Source organism: Stenella coeruleoalba (assembly GCF_951394435.1).
Source record: "Stenella coeruleoalba genome assembly, chromosome: X".
In the NCBI taxonomy this organism is placed as follows: domain Eukaryota; kingdom Metazoa; phylum Chordata; class Mammalia; order Artiodactyla; family Delphinidae; genus Stenella; species Stenella coeruleoalba.
In genome coordinates, this window is record NC_137152.1 from 4853857 (window position 1) to 4868286 (window position 14430).

Sequence of the window (14430 nt, forward strand, 5' to 3'; positions counted from 1 at the left end):
GATGATTGTGTTCTTTTTTTTGCCAAAAAATAAAAATCCTTCCCTTAAGCCATTACATTCATTTCTCAGGATGTTTCTGTTGTTTTACAAATACCTCTGAGCATTTGGAGGAATAGTCCTTCTTTCCAAAATGAGCCTTTTATTGTCACACAGAAGGGGACTGTAGCACTCTGGATAATTATGTAATAAAATAACATGAGAGTATTGGCTTAAAAAGAAACGCTGCTAGTACCATGGGCAGCTGAGCTACAAGATGTTACCCAGAGAGAGCACGTCTCTGTCCTTTAGCGCATTTTCTTTCTAAATGTTTGGAGGCAACATCGTTATATGCGGCATAACTTTCCGCACTGTGGGTTTCTCTGTACCTATAAAGGCAAACTCATAAAAAGAACCTTTCTTACTTAATTGTCCGCCACGGCCAATCTCACCCCATATCATGGTGCTGGATGGCCTTATTCTTACCTGTGTGATCGCTGTAGCTTGTCTTGTTATCATGACGCAGGAAGGACTGACTGCACAGATGTGGTATAAGGTCTACGCCGTGGAGCTCGCGGTAAAAGCTGGCAGGGGTCGCTGAAATCCTGGAACTCGAATACTACCACGCAGTTCGAGGGGTGGGCAGTGTTCTAATACTCACAGCCACCGCCTACGAAGTGTGTGCCCTGCACCTGGTCTGGGGCTTCACAGGTGTCCCCTCCCTTCGTGCTGTCAACAATCAGGGCAGCATTCCTGCTGCGTCAGAGTGGTTTACAGTCGACGGTAAGTCACAGGGAAAGAGCCGGTTCCTTCATTCATCACCTCTAGTAGATGCCATTTGTGTGCCTAACGTTGTGTTTTTTTTGAGGGAGAATGCAATGATGATGAGACCTTGGCTTAAGAGAATTTAGGGGCTCCTAAGGGATTTAAGATTCTTCCAGTTGACCTTGTAATAACCCAGAGCAGAAAGGAATGAATGAATGTCCCGAGGGAGGTGCAGGTAACACTCGAGTGGTTTCGAAGGGGAAGGGTCTCCGTATGTGACCAGTGGCCGGCCTCACCATTTCAGCAGGGCACACTTACGGGTGAAGCCTCTGGGCAGTCGGGGCTCTATTGCCGAGTCTGATTTTCAGCTTCTCAAGCAGCAGAGCTTTGGGGGAGGAACAAATGGGCAAAATCACAGTGTTTTCCAATGCACTCCAAGTATTTTTTCTTTGGGGGGAGGGGGGCGGGTGCGTGTCATTCTATCTGTTGTAGTGACATCTACCAGAGACCTGTGAATGGGTGGGGGGCAGAGGGAGCGGGTGCAGGGATGGAAGTGGTTCCCGCCAGTGGTTTGTCATCTGTGACATGTCCCCGTTACAGCGCTCACAGGGGCTCGGGTGGAATTTGCCTGCAATGGGCTTTAATTTTGCTCAGGATGAGACTAGCAAATTCTGTAACCTACAAAGAGAATGCAAGTTGAATGCAAGTTGAGAACAATGAGGTGAACCTAAAAATAAATCTCTGACTTCAAATCAAACCTTTCAATTAAAAAAAAATCCCTGCCACTTCTAAGGGTTGAGACCCCGTGGCTTACGTGAGATTCTTTCTTTCAAACAAAAACGCTAAGTCTTTTTCTTACGTGGAAGGAACACCAGCCTTCTTAGTGGGACCCCGGAAGTCTTCAGGTGTTTGGTTGTCAATTGCTTTGGGTCTGTGATCGGGCATCCCTACGGGCCGTGTCTGATAAGGCAACCTCAGTTTCTCCAGCTAGTGATTTTCCCGTTGGGGCTCTGGGCAGCGCCACTGTCTGTGGGTACAGGAATGGAACAGTGAACCCAGCGGAAGGAAAAATAATGGATGAATTCATGAAAGGCGAGCTGGGGGGATGGTACAGAATGAATCCTTTTCCATACCTGCCGTGTAGTAAGCCATGTGCCACACAGCTTTCTTGGCCACACGTCAAATCTGTCTTGACAAATGGAGAATACATTGGAAAGCCTCATTTAGCAGGAGATCAGGATGGTCCCAAGAACCTCGAGAAACCCAAGGAAACTCTGAAAATAAGAAGGCTTAGGGATTGGTCCAAGTCCCTCAAACATACAGCAGAATTCTAACCAGCGTTTGGCTTATGGGACATAGGTCTAAGGAATGATCCATTTAAAAACGGACTGTTTCTAAAACTCTTGGATTAAAATAGTTGTTGGAGTCTGAAATGCAGTGTACGGTGAATAACCCCTCAGGGACAGGTGCATTTACTCAGGCAAAAGTGCTCTGGTTGCGTTTCTGTAGAAGACATCTTCTTTAGAATGCTATAGACCAGGCCCATAGCAGGTACCCAGTAAGTAATTTTTCAAGGTCAACTCCCGGGGAGCAGGTGCCTGTAAGTTGTAAGGCCCTGACTGTGGTGCTGGAATTGCTAGGAAAGCATGGCTTTTCCTTACACATGTGGACACTGGTCCAAAACGTGTGGCCGTGGATTCGATGACTTTGCAAGAATATTCAAAGCAGTCGAGCACCTCGTGACTCAAGTTGTATCTCCATCTTAATCCAGGATAAAAGGTTCAAAATCCACCTCCCTGTTTCTAGTTCTCGAGAACTAACATTGCAATGTCGATATTCTTCGTCCTTCTTCTGTTCCATAGAGAGTGTCATCTGAGCTGTAAGCTTGTGTGTTTCGCTTGGGATTCAATACATCACTTTTCCATCTTGAATTTTTAAAATGCTCTCATTCTTGATAAATGAGACCTTCTTTAAAACGTGAAAATCTGTACTCAGCCGTAAAAAGGAACAGAATTGGGTCGTTTGTAGAGACGTGGATGGACCTAGAGACGGTCGTACAGAATGAAGTAAGTCAGAAAGAGAAAAACAAATATCATATATTAATGCATACCTGTGGAGTCTAGAAAAATGGTACAGATGAACCTATTTGCAGGGCAAGAATAGGGACGCAGACATAGAGAACAAATGTGTGGACACCAAGGGGGGAAGGGTGGGGTGGGATGACTTGGGAGATTGGGATTGACATATATACACTACTATGTATAAAATACATCACTAATGAGAACCTACTGTATAGCACAGGGAACTCTACTCAGTGCTCTGAGGTGACCCAAATGAGAAGGAAATCCAAAAAAGAGGTGACATTTGTAAACGTAGAGCTGATTCACTTTGCTGTACAGTAGAAACGAACACAACATTGTAAAGCAGCTCTACTCCAATGTAAAAAAAAGTGAAAATCATGTGTTTGTTTCTGAGGCATCCTGAAAATGGAAGGGCAGGTAGGCATTCAAAGGAAGGGCACAACAGGAGGAACCCCCAAAAGAACAACGAAAGAACAGCCAGAGGATGAGAATAACGACGAGGAGAAGTAGGGTCATGGCACTCAGGGGTGAGGAGCATCTCAAGGAAGGAGGATTAGCGCCAACCAGGACTTCTGAGACATCACGTAAGGAAGAGGTGAAAAGGCAGCAGTGCATTCAGTGACCGTGAACTTCAGGATTGCATCAGATTGCAAAGCGAGGGATCTTTGAGGAGCTGGCGGTCAATGAGGTTGGATATTCCTTTTCTTTTAACTGAAGTGTAGTTGAGTTACAGTGTTGTGTTCGTTTCATGGATATTCCTTTTGAAGAAGCACAGAGGAACTCGAACACAGGGATGACTTATCAGACTGTGTCTAGCTCAGCTGTTTGGAGACTGTGATTTGAGTGTTGGCATCCCTATGTGGGGACTGAGTGATTTCCAGTCCGATGCAGGGGCAGAGAGAAAGGTCAAGGAGTTGACGGATGACTGAGATTTTGCCGGGGTATACCACAAAACACGACTGGACGTGAGAGTTGGGTGGTCGTCAGGAGAGCGACTGGGCTGGCAGAGTAGGGGAGGGGAAGGGAGAAGGAAGGGGACTGGTGGCTTGGGAGGTGACAGGTTGGAGGTCCAAATCGGATGGTAGGAAAGGTGTCGGCAGGCTAGGACAAGGTGAAAGTGTTTACATTTCAGGAGTAGAACAATTCCAGCTGTTCCCAGATCCGTGGCATGTATTTCGGGTTTTTTTGGCCTCACAGCATGGCATTCGGGATCTTAGTTCCCTGACCAGGGATGGAACCCGTGCCCCCTGCAGTGGAAACGCGGAGTCTTGACCACTGGACCACCAGGGAGGCCCCTGTGGCATGTATTTAGGATGATGAGTGACAGACTGGGATGCAGTCATCTCACGTCAAGAGATGAAGTAACTGGGAAGCCAGGGTGTTCAGCGGGCACCTTTGGGGTGACAGGGATACACCATAGATGGGGACCTTGGCAGTTTAGGGCTGGGTGGGGGGCTGGAGGGCTAACGGTGGACTTTACAGGGAGAAATGCCGAGTCATTAGGGACCACGTGTTCAGGAGCTGAACTTCCAGTTTCATGAGTTAGACAGTCACAGTCGAGACTTGGAAATTATTTCAGGGCTGGGTCACCCGTGGAAGGTCCCAGTGTTTAAGAGGTTTCAGGGAGGAGCAGGGGTGGTCCACGTGCTCTAACAGCTCCCAGCCCTGTGCAGCAAAGCCGCATCTGTCAACTCAGGGACGTAGAGGCGGTACTGAGAGCTGGGTGCTCGAAACAGGTGGATCGTTGTCACTTTGTAGCCTTCGGGCCCAAGGTCGTGAGCAGTGCTGGGGGTGCACTTTGAGGTCATAGGAACCAGAACGTGCAGCGTTCCGTCATAAAACGCTTAAGCTTCTGAAGGAAAGCACGTGTACTTTCCAGTCTTCTGCAGCGGAGGTTGGAGGTGGTGGGAATTCTTAAATGTGTTTTTTTTTTTTTTAATTTGCATTTTTGTTTTAAAATATGCTCTGCATGAAGAGATGCTCAACGTAGCTAATTATTAGAGAAATTCAAATAACCACAATGAGTCAGAATGGCCATCTGGCCATCATCAGAAAGTCTATAAATGGTGGAGAGGGTGTGCAGAAAAGGGAACCCTCCTATACTGTTGGTGGGAATGGAAATTAGTGCAGCCACTGTGGAGAACAGTGTGGAGGCTCCTTAAAACACTAAAACTAGTTTTTGCCATATGATCCAGCCATCCCACTCCTGAGTATATGTCCAGAGAAAATCATAATTCGAAAAGGCACATGTACCCCTATGTTCATTGCAGCACTATTTACAGTAGCCAGGCTGTGGAAACAACCTAAATGTCCATTGACAGATGAATGGATAAGGAACATGTGGTACATGTATACAATGGACTAGTACCCAGCCATAAAAAAGAATGAAATAGTGCCATTTGCAGGAACATGGATGGACCTAGAGATGATCACACTAAGTGAAGTAAGTCATGCAGAGAAAGATAAGTATTATATGGTACCACTTATATGTGGAATCTAAAAACTAAATGAATCTATGTACAAAAGAGAAACAGACTCACAGACGTAGAAGACAAACTATGGTTATCAAAGGGGAAAGGGTCGGGGGGAAGGATAAACTAGGATAAACTTAAAGGAAAAGATTGCTAGATTTAATGACAAAATCTATTATTTCCTGATGTCAAAAGAAGAAGCTAGCCAGACCAAAATCGATTAAAAAGCCTTTGCGACATCTATGTAAAATGAAAAGAAAATCTGTGTGATACAGAAAGAGCTCATACAAAGAAATTGATAAAAAAGATAAGTATCAGAAGAAATGAGTTGTACCCATTTGTAGTATCAGCTCACCACAAATTGCTAGCATTACGATTTCCAAAAAATAAAACCACCCCCCAAAAAAAAACTTTGTTAATGCATGAAAGAGGGCATCTTATTATATTTTTTTATTTTTTAAATTTTTGTATTGAAGTACAGTTGAATTAAAATATTATGTTACAGGTGTACAGTATAGTGATTCACCATTTTTAATGTTATACTCCACTTACAGTTATTATAAAATATTGGCTATATTCCCTGTGTTGTTCATTCTTATAGCTTATTTTATACCTAATAGTTTGTACCAAAAGAGGGCAACTTTTTTGAAAGTTACATATGCCGTCCCGTATTGATTCCTAAAGAGGTCAGTTTTCTTTCTTTTTTTAATCAAACAACAAAAATACTGTTGTCGTTTATCAAGTGGGGTCAGTACATTTCACAAGCCCCATCCTCCAAGGATGACATGGTAAGGAGCTCCAGCAGCTGAATTTTTCACGAAGTCGCCTCTGCTAACCATACTTCTGAGTTTAGCTTACAAAGTGTATTTTAAGTATTCAGCCAACACTTCTTCTGAATCCCAAGCCATCAGTGACACAATTATTAAAACTCAACTCAAGCAACAAACTGGATCTTATTTTCTCACTGGTGCTTTCCTTCATTGAAAATTCCCTTTTGGAATTTTGAAAAAATTTTAAGTCGCCTGGGAGACAGAGCGAGTGTGTGTGTGTATGTGTGTGTTTACACTTGTCCTTTTGCATTTTCTCTTCAACTGCATCCTTAATAACACACCTTAAAAAATGCATGAGTTTGTAAAATTTGCTTAATTCAATAACTTCCGTGAGATGCTAATTCCCCAAAGTGGAAATTGAATTTTTTAAAAGGGAAATGCACCAGTTTATTCCAGACTATCAAATCTTAGCTATATGCTTGGGACGGCAGTTTAGCTCTGAATCAGATGAATTATGACCTCCAGTGCTATCACCGTAATCCCTGGTTACCGAGATAATCAGGAAACAGAGCCTGCAGACAGCGTCATCCCTGGGACTTTTGACAGGGTCTGGTATTACAAAAACCTCTGCCTAATGAACAGATTTTTCATTCAAGCAGATCTAGACAGGAGAGAAATGAAATCCTTTCCATTGCAGACCACTGTTTACCTGAATGCAAGATACATAACGAAGTTTTGAAACTTGAAGAAAACATTGAACAGGAAATGATGACAACCTGTACGTGTAAAGGAGTGACTAATACAGACCCACCTACACATCCTTCTCTTTCCACGATTGTCAAATCTATTTAATAAAAAGACAGAATTAAAAAAAAAAACTACTATGCTCAATTAACAAAGATAGACAATAAGTTTCAGGACATGTACCAAAAAGTTAAGAAGATGTGCTCTTAGGCTGTTTGGGAGAGCTTACTGTGAACTTTCAAAATGCAGGGCTTCTGCAAATAGTATATGGGGTATTGTTACTGGAATATACATTTATTTTTTAAATTTTATTGAAGTAGAGTTGATTTACAATGCTGTGTTAATTTCTGCTGTACAGCAAAGTGACTCAGTTATGCATATATATATATATTCTTTTTCATATTCTTTTCCGTGATGGTTTATCATAGGATATTGAATATAGTTCCCTGTTCTGTGCTCTACAGTAGGACCTTGTTATCTATCCTATATATATATGTATATATAATAGTTTGCACCTGCTAATCCCAACCTCCCAAGCCATCCCTCCCCCACCCCACTCCCCCTTGGCAACCACAAGTCTGTGTGTCTGTGAGTCTGTTTCTGTTTTGTAGATAAGTTCATTTGTGTCATATTTTACATTCCACATATAAGTGACATCATATGGTGTTTGTCTTTCTCTGTCTGACTTCACTTCGTATGATCATCTCTAGGTCTAGCCATGTTGCTGCAAATGGCATTATTTCATTCTCTTTGATGGCTGAGTAATATGGAATATATGTTTATTGAGGTTCATACTCCTTGCAGCTTTGAAGGAAATGAATTTATGATACATGAAAATCAAATCTCTTATGCCAAGATTTCCCATTGTTGACAATTTCTGAAGTGTATGTTTCAGGAGTTCTTTGTGAATGACAGAGCATGGGTTGGCGGACACAGTGGGTGTGAAAGATTGCTGACCAGCCCGGAATCATGCTTTCTTCTGTGCCGCTACTTTGGGGCAGTTTTCTATTCCTGCAGGGGCTGTCGTGTATCGGGATGAGGTCACCCTTTTTGTTCTGGGCTCCACAGAATTCAAGAGCAGAGTTCTGAGGGCCCCGTCTACCTGCATCTCATATACCCTTTTGTAAGAGAAAAAAAGTTTTTAAATTGTTGTCAGTGTCATCTGTATTTTTTTTTAAGTTGAATGTTCTCCTCACTAGATGTAACGCTTTTTCTGATGTCCAACGTCATCCATGTTATGCAAAACCAAGTAATGCAGACACAAGCAAGAGAAGGGGATTGCCCCGTGTGACCCCACCCCTATTAGGTAACCTCGTTCATGGATCACTCCATAGCTTTCCTGTCTTATATGTTGCCAGTGCTATATAAGACTAAAATGCAATCCTTATTATTGAGAGTGTCTTATACAAACTCTATACACTGTTTTGCAACTTTCATCTTCCACTTACCTATATATACTTAGGCATTTTTCAATATCAGCATTTCAATCTTGATGTCCTCGCTCTTAGACTATGGTTTACTTAATCAGTCCCCTGGGAGGGACATCTGAGTTCCCACCAAATTTTTGTTTTTCTGTTTCAAGCAATGCTATCATGATTATTCTTCTCTGTATCTCTAGATGAACTTGTTGGAGCATTTTTTTAAAGAAAAAAAATCTCCAAATTAAAATGCTGGATCAAAGAGTCTTTAAAAATTGAGTGTTAGTAGCGACTGAGTAAAATGTCTTACCCTTGTTTTTCCTGCAACAGTGGGACACCCACTGAGGATCTATGAGAATGCTAATTTGCTCATAATCTTACCAACTCTAGAATTATGATTCTAACAGTGTGATTCTGAAAGTATTGGGTTGGCCAGAAAGTTCGCTGGGGTTTTCCCATAACATCTTATGGAAACCCGAACGAACTTTCTGGCCAACCCAATATTTTTACTTGTAAATTTGTCAGGTGGAAAATACTCTTTCACTACTTAAATTTCCCTTTCTGCTGCATGTGAAGTTGAGACTACATTTTAGTCCAGGGTTGTATTTTTTTCTCCTAAGAATCCCCTGTTCATATTTTTTGGCCACTTTTCTGTTGGATTGTGGGTCTTCTTCTTGTTGATTTGTATGGGCTTTTTACATATTAAGGACATGAGTATTTTACTTGTATGTTGCAAATATTTTTCCTGCTTTTTTGTTTGTAGTTTCATTTTATTTATAGAGTCTTTTGTGATGAACTCCCATGGTCAGATTTGACTGCCTTTCTTTCATGACTTTGGGGATTGATAACTGGCTAAAAAGGGCTTTCTCTACCCACCAAATTATATAGCATTTGTCTTATATTTCCTCCCATTATGTTTATGGTCTCATGCTTAACAGGTGTTTAATCTATGGAGAGGAATGTGTGTGTGTGATTGTGAGTGTGAGTGTGTGTGTGTGTGTGTGTGTGTGTGTGTGTGTGTGTCCCCATGAAATGTCATTTGTCCATTATTATAGGTATTGGTCTTGGTTGCGTAGCCCGCCTGGCTGGTGTGGGACCTTGCAGAACTTGAGTAAGACGGGTGTTTGTGGCCCGATGCTGTACCTTGCCTCTGGGCAGCAGGCAACAGGTCAGGCCCTTCCTTCAGGTCTCTGCATTTCACAACAGTGGAGTCCTTACAGCCACTGTATATCAGGTGTCTGTAGTTAGGGGATCTCCTCCCATGGGGACCAGCACGGGACAATTGACAAGGAAGGTCTACCCTGTGAGTGGACATGGGGATCGGCTCACACCTGTCCTGACACCCCCGGGGGTTGGTGTCAAGCATCTTAGGGCAGACAGGGATGGCAGCCACACCCCTTCCACTATCTGTTTCTCGTTGGTGTTACTGTCCCACCTGGCCGGGGTCACAAAGCCTTCAGATCGTGCAGGGGAGAGGTTATCCCCAAATATCCCCAAAGGGAGGTCCCTGCTCTGCTCCTAAATGTCTTTGCGGGCAGTGAGGAGGGAGCAGTTTGGCAGGTGCCATGTTTCCACTTGCCCTCACCTGTGCGGATCCCACCTGCATCCAAAGCTCAAGGTGCACGCCTGGGGTCCTGCTCTGCCTTCCCCCGATGGTCCTGAATTGGTCATGTTCCTTCTAGATGAGTCACCTTTGCAAAGAGAGTTAGGACGCACATTCATCCTGTTTCTAGAATCCTCAAAAAACAGAGTGAAAGCTGTATCGATTTTTACTTTTAGAAGATGGAAAAAAATACGGGACTGTTGGAAGACATTTATAACCATGTTTCTGAGTGTGCGGTTTCAACAAAGGCAGGCAATTCATGAGCTGAGCCCTTTCTTCCAGGTAAGACAGTTCTCAAAAGGCTGTTAGGATATACCCAGAAAAAACCATAATTCAAAAAGACATGTGCACCCCAATGTTCATTACAGCACTATTTACAATAGCCAGAACATGGAAGCAACCTAAAGGTCCATCGACAGATGAATGGATAAAGAAGATGTGGCACATATATACAATGGAATATTACGCAGCCATAAAAAGGAAGGAAACTGGGTCATTTGTAGAGACGTGGATGGACCTAGAGGCTGTCCTACAGAGTGAAGTAAGTCAGAAAGAGAAAAACAAATATCGTACATTAACGCATATTTGTGGCATCTGGAAAAACGGTACAGATGAACCAGTTCGCAAGGCAGAAATAGAGACACAGACGTAGAGAACAAACATGTAGACACCAAAGCGGGGGAAAGCAGGGGTGGGATGAATTGGGAGATTGGGATGGACATATATACACTACTATGTATAAAATAGATAACTAATGAGAACCTGCTGTGTAACCCAGGGAACTCCACTGTACAGTAAAAACTAACACAACGTTGTAAAACCACTATACCCCAATTTTAAAACATTAAGTTAATTTTTTTAAAAAAAGGCTGTTAGGGATGGAGTTGCTCTTGGCTGTGTTCAGTGAGACGTTTGGTGTTGCGTTCCTGCCTCTAGTCCTGGCCCTTGTGGTTTTCACTGCGTCTTCAGACTTCGTCCTGTTGTCACACCGCCACCACCTGGCTCCCTAGCAGTACTGATTCTCCCAGCAGTAAGCGTGTGCATCTTCTCTCGCCTGCCACTTACTCTCTCCAGGTGCCGTGCCTCCGTAGCAATTCCCACGTAGTCCTGTGAGGTGGGGGCTGCATTACCCCATTTTACAGATGTGCAAACCAAGGCACACAGGTGGAACCGGCTTGTCCCAGCAAGCTCTCGCAGCTGGCGAGTGGCAGAGGCAGAATTTTGACGCAGGTCCATGCTGTGACACCCCACATAGTGTTATTGTGACAGATGTCGTCGTGAGACGTGGCTTCTGCATCTTGACGGCAGTGGGCCTGTCAGGGAAGGGCATAGACTTTGGGACCAGAGGCCCAAGGTTCCACCCCACCTGCTCCAAACCTGGGTAAACCGGGGCAGGTTACCTCTCTGGTTGGACCTCTATTTCCTCATTTGTGAAATGGGATGCTAACATTGCCTGTCCAGTTGCAAACTGGTATATGTATGTGTACATCTGGAAAGCTTAACATAAACCGTAATGGAAAAGAATATGAATATGTATAACTGAGTTACTTTGCTGTACACCAGTAATCAACACAACATTGTAATTCAACTATACTTCAATAAAAAAAAATTTAAAAAGAAAAACTTTGCAAAAAAAAAAAACACTGCCTCTCTTGCTGGGCCATCTTGGAAACTGCCCAGGATGTGTTAAGAACGCTATAGATGTCCGTTAGGATTATGACAGCTACACACACAACTTTCACTGTGTGTCTGCACTTCACCACCTCTCCTCGAACTATACTTTCTTAGTCTTTTTTGGTGGGAAAGGGGAGCAAATGGCCTTTGATGTCGCGGGTGCCAGTTTCACGTGTCTCGTGACATCCTGTTGGTTTGATGTGTAGCCGTGAGAAAATGGAGTAAATGTGACCGAGTTCAACCTCATAGTGCTCGCCGCACAGCACGCCGATAAATAGAGAGACGAGTTACTGGGGCAAGGGGTAGCGACTTTATTCAGAAAGCCAGCAGACCAAGAAGGTGGTGGCCTAGTGTCCCAAAGACCCATCTTCCCCAAGTTAGAATTCAGGCTTCTTTTACACTAAAAGGGGAGGGAGTAAAGTCAAACATTTTCTGGTGCTGGTCAGCCTCTGGAGGGGATGTGTTCATTTCTTCCTTCTTGCAGTCGTTCACAGGGGGACCTGGTCAGGATGTTTCCTGTGAGCTAAGCAAAGGTATTTTAGCTTCATGCTCATGACCTGGAACACCGGGTCCCCAGAGATGGGCCATTAGGTATATAGGCACCATCCCTTCAGTGATGAACTTGTAATAGAATACAGAGGTTCTTCCCTATTACGTCAATAGCATCTTTCTGTAGTCTTTGCCATCTGAGATCACTGGAACATGACTCTGCATACAGGCTGAAGGAGCGGCATCTCCAAGAAACCCTGTGGATCGGGAATTCAGGGCCACTGACTGAGTCTGCGGGGAGATAACTGTGTGTGTTTGCAGGTGGTTTCTGGGCTGACCCACTTGGCTGCATCTCTCCATATGGCGGCCGTAGCCCTGGGTTGGGGGCAGTTATGACTTTCTGCTTTTCAGTTACCTTAGGATGGAAGCATTTGGGAAGGAAAGTCTCTTTACGGAGGACTCTATAAGTCATTTGATTTGCTCCCAACCAGTAGAGAAAAAGCGAAGCCAGGTCATCAAGTAGCATACATCCCTAAACAAACTCTTTCTCCAACCAAAATGGATCCTTGTCCGTTGGGTACCCCAGATACCACTGATGCGAAAAAACTAAAACAGAGCAAAGCTCTGTGGTTTCTGGAGTTTGCTGGGTGCTTGCGGCCCTGAAAAGAAAATTTCATTTATTAAGGTCACTGACAGCAGATGCACCCATCGGCTCTAATTTACAGAAAAATGCGCATGTTTCTCAGTTACTTAACTTTTAAAACCAACACTCAGTGACATTCAGCTCCATGATCTCCTGGCAAAATGGGACTTTGGCAATGCGTTCACATTCCCAGTTCATAGGAAATCGTTAGAGAAGGAGCAGTGTTGTCACAGTATTTTTTCATTCTAAAGTAAGACAATAGCCAGAAGAGAGCAAAAATGACAAGCTTACAGCATTTTCACTTTTAACTTTGATCATTTGAAGGCAGAATTGCCCGTCAGATAACTCTGTCGACACCCCCGTCGCCTGCCTGCGAGATTTCATCGGTAACAGCCACCTTATAAATGCATTTATGCATCTGATTTGTAGCAAGTAAACAAGCCACGCATTAGGATGACGGAAACCTACAAGAAATAAGCGTCTTGGACAATCTTGGCAGCTTTGAGCACTGACTTGGAGAAAAGTCACTTTGCTTTGTCTCTGCAACTTGGCATTTGGGTTTTGCTTCGTGCTGCTTTGCAGTTAAGCTAAGGGGAAGAAGAGAAAGGAAAGGGCATTGCTGTTTAGTTTGAAACAGAAGGAATGACCATAGATGCCAGTAGCGTAGCTGCTTCCATTCTTGGACACCTCATCCCCATTCGGGGATGCTTCCGTACAAAACAGCTGTTCCGCACCAGAGCGAGGCTGGCTCAGACATCATTGGCTGAGGAGGAAGCAGTCCGTTCAACTGGGGCGAAAGAAAGGGAACCTGTCCGCTCTGAAAAACAGTGTGGTATCTTTTTAAAAAATTCTAAACATATATCAGCCATTAACCCAGCAATTGCACTCCTGAGCCATTATCCCAGAGAAACAAAAATATATCTTTAGACAAAAATCTTTACATAAATGCCTATAGCATTTTTTGCCTATAACAGCCCTGAACTGGAAACAACCTATAAACAAACAATGGTACACCCATACCAGCATGAAAAAAGGAATGAACTTGTGATACCCACAACCTGGATGAAGCTCAAGGGGATTATGCTGAACGAAAAAGAAAAAAAAACAGTCTAAAAAGGTTACCTACTGCGTGATTACATTTATGTAACATTCTTGAAATGGCAAAATTATAAAAATGGACGGGATGCCAAGGATTAAGGAAAGGGTCGTGGCCAGAGGGAAGTGAATGTAGCTATGAAAGTGCAACCATAGATCCTTACGCTGATGGAAACCTTGTCCGTTGACATTGACTGTATCAATGTCAGTATCCTAATTGTGATATTCTACTAGAGTTTTGTAAGGTGTTACCATTGGGGGAAACTGAATACTTTACCGTGGATCTCTTTGTATCATTTCTTACAATCGCCTATGAATTTATAATTATCTCAAAAGAAAAAGTTCACTTAAAAATTAAATAAATTTTAAAAATTGTTTTAAAAAGCAAGGGAACCTGTGACCAGGGCAGTATAAACAGACTTAGGACAAGCACAGGTTTTGTGAGTGCTGACGGCTCCCAGGGTCGAATACACACCCACCTGCATGTGTGTGTGTGTGCGTGGGTGTGATGCACGGAACTACAAATCGTGTGCTACATGTGTCCTTCCCCTCCTCACCCCACACAAGCCAGGAAGTCCCTTAGCTCATTGTGGCTACGCAGGGGGCCTCCACTTGCTGTCATCCAGAGCTCTGTTGTGCATGACCTTGTTTTGCATGTCATGCCACGTGCCGGGATGCCCATCCTCAGAAAGGCCATGTCC

General features: G+C 43.6%; 1 protein-coding gene across 9 annotated transcripts in view; it reads left to right on the plus strand.

The window, feature by feature from the left end:
- Positions 1-14430, plus strand: part of STS (steroid sulfatase) — a 552741-nt gene that overhangs the window by 21824 nt on the left and 516487 nt on the right. The gene's annotated exons all lie outside the window — the stretch shown is intronic.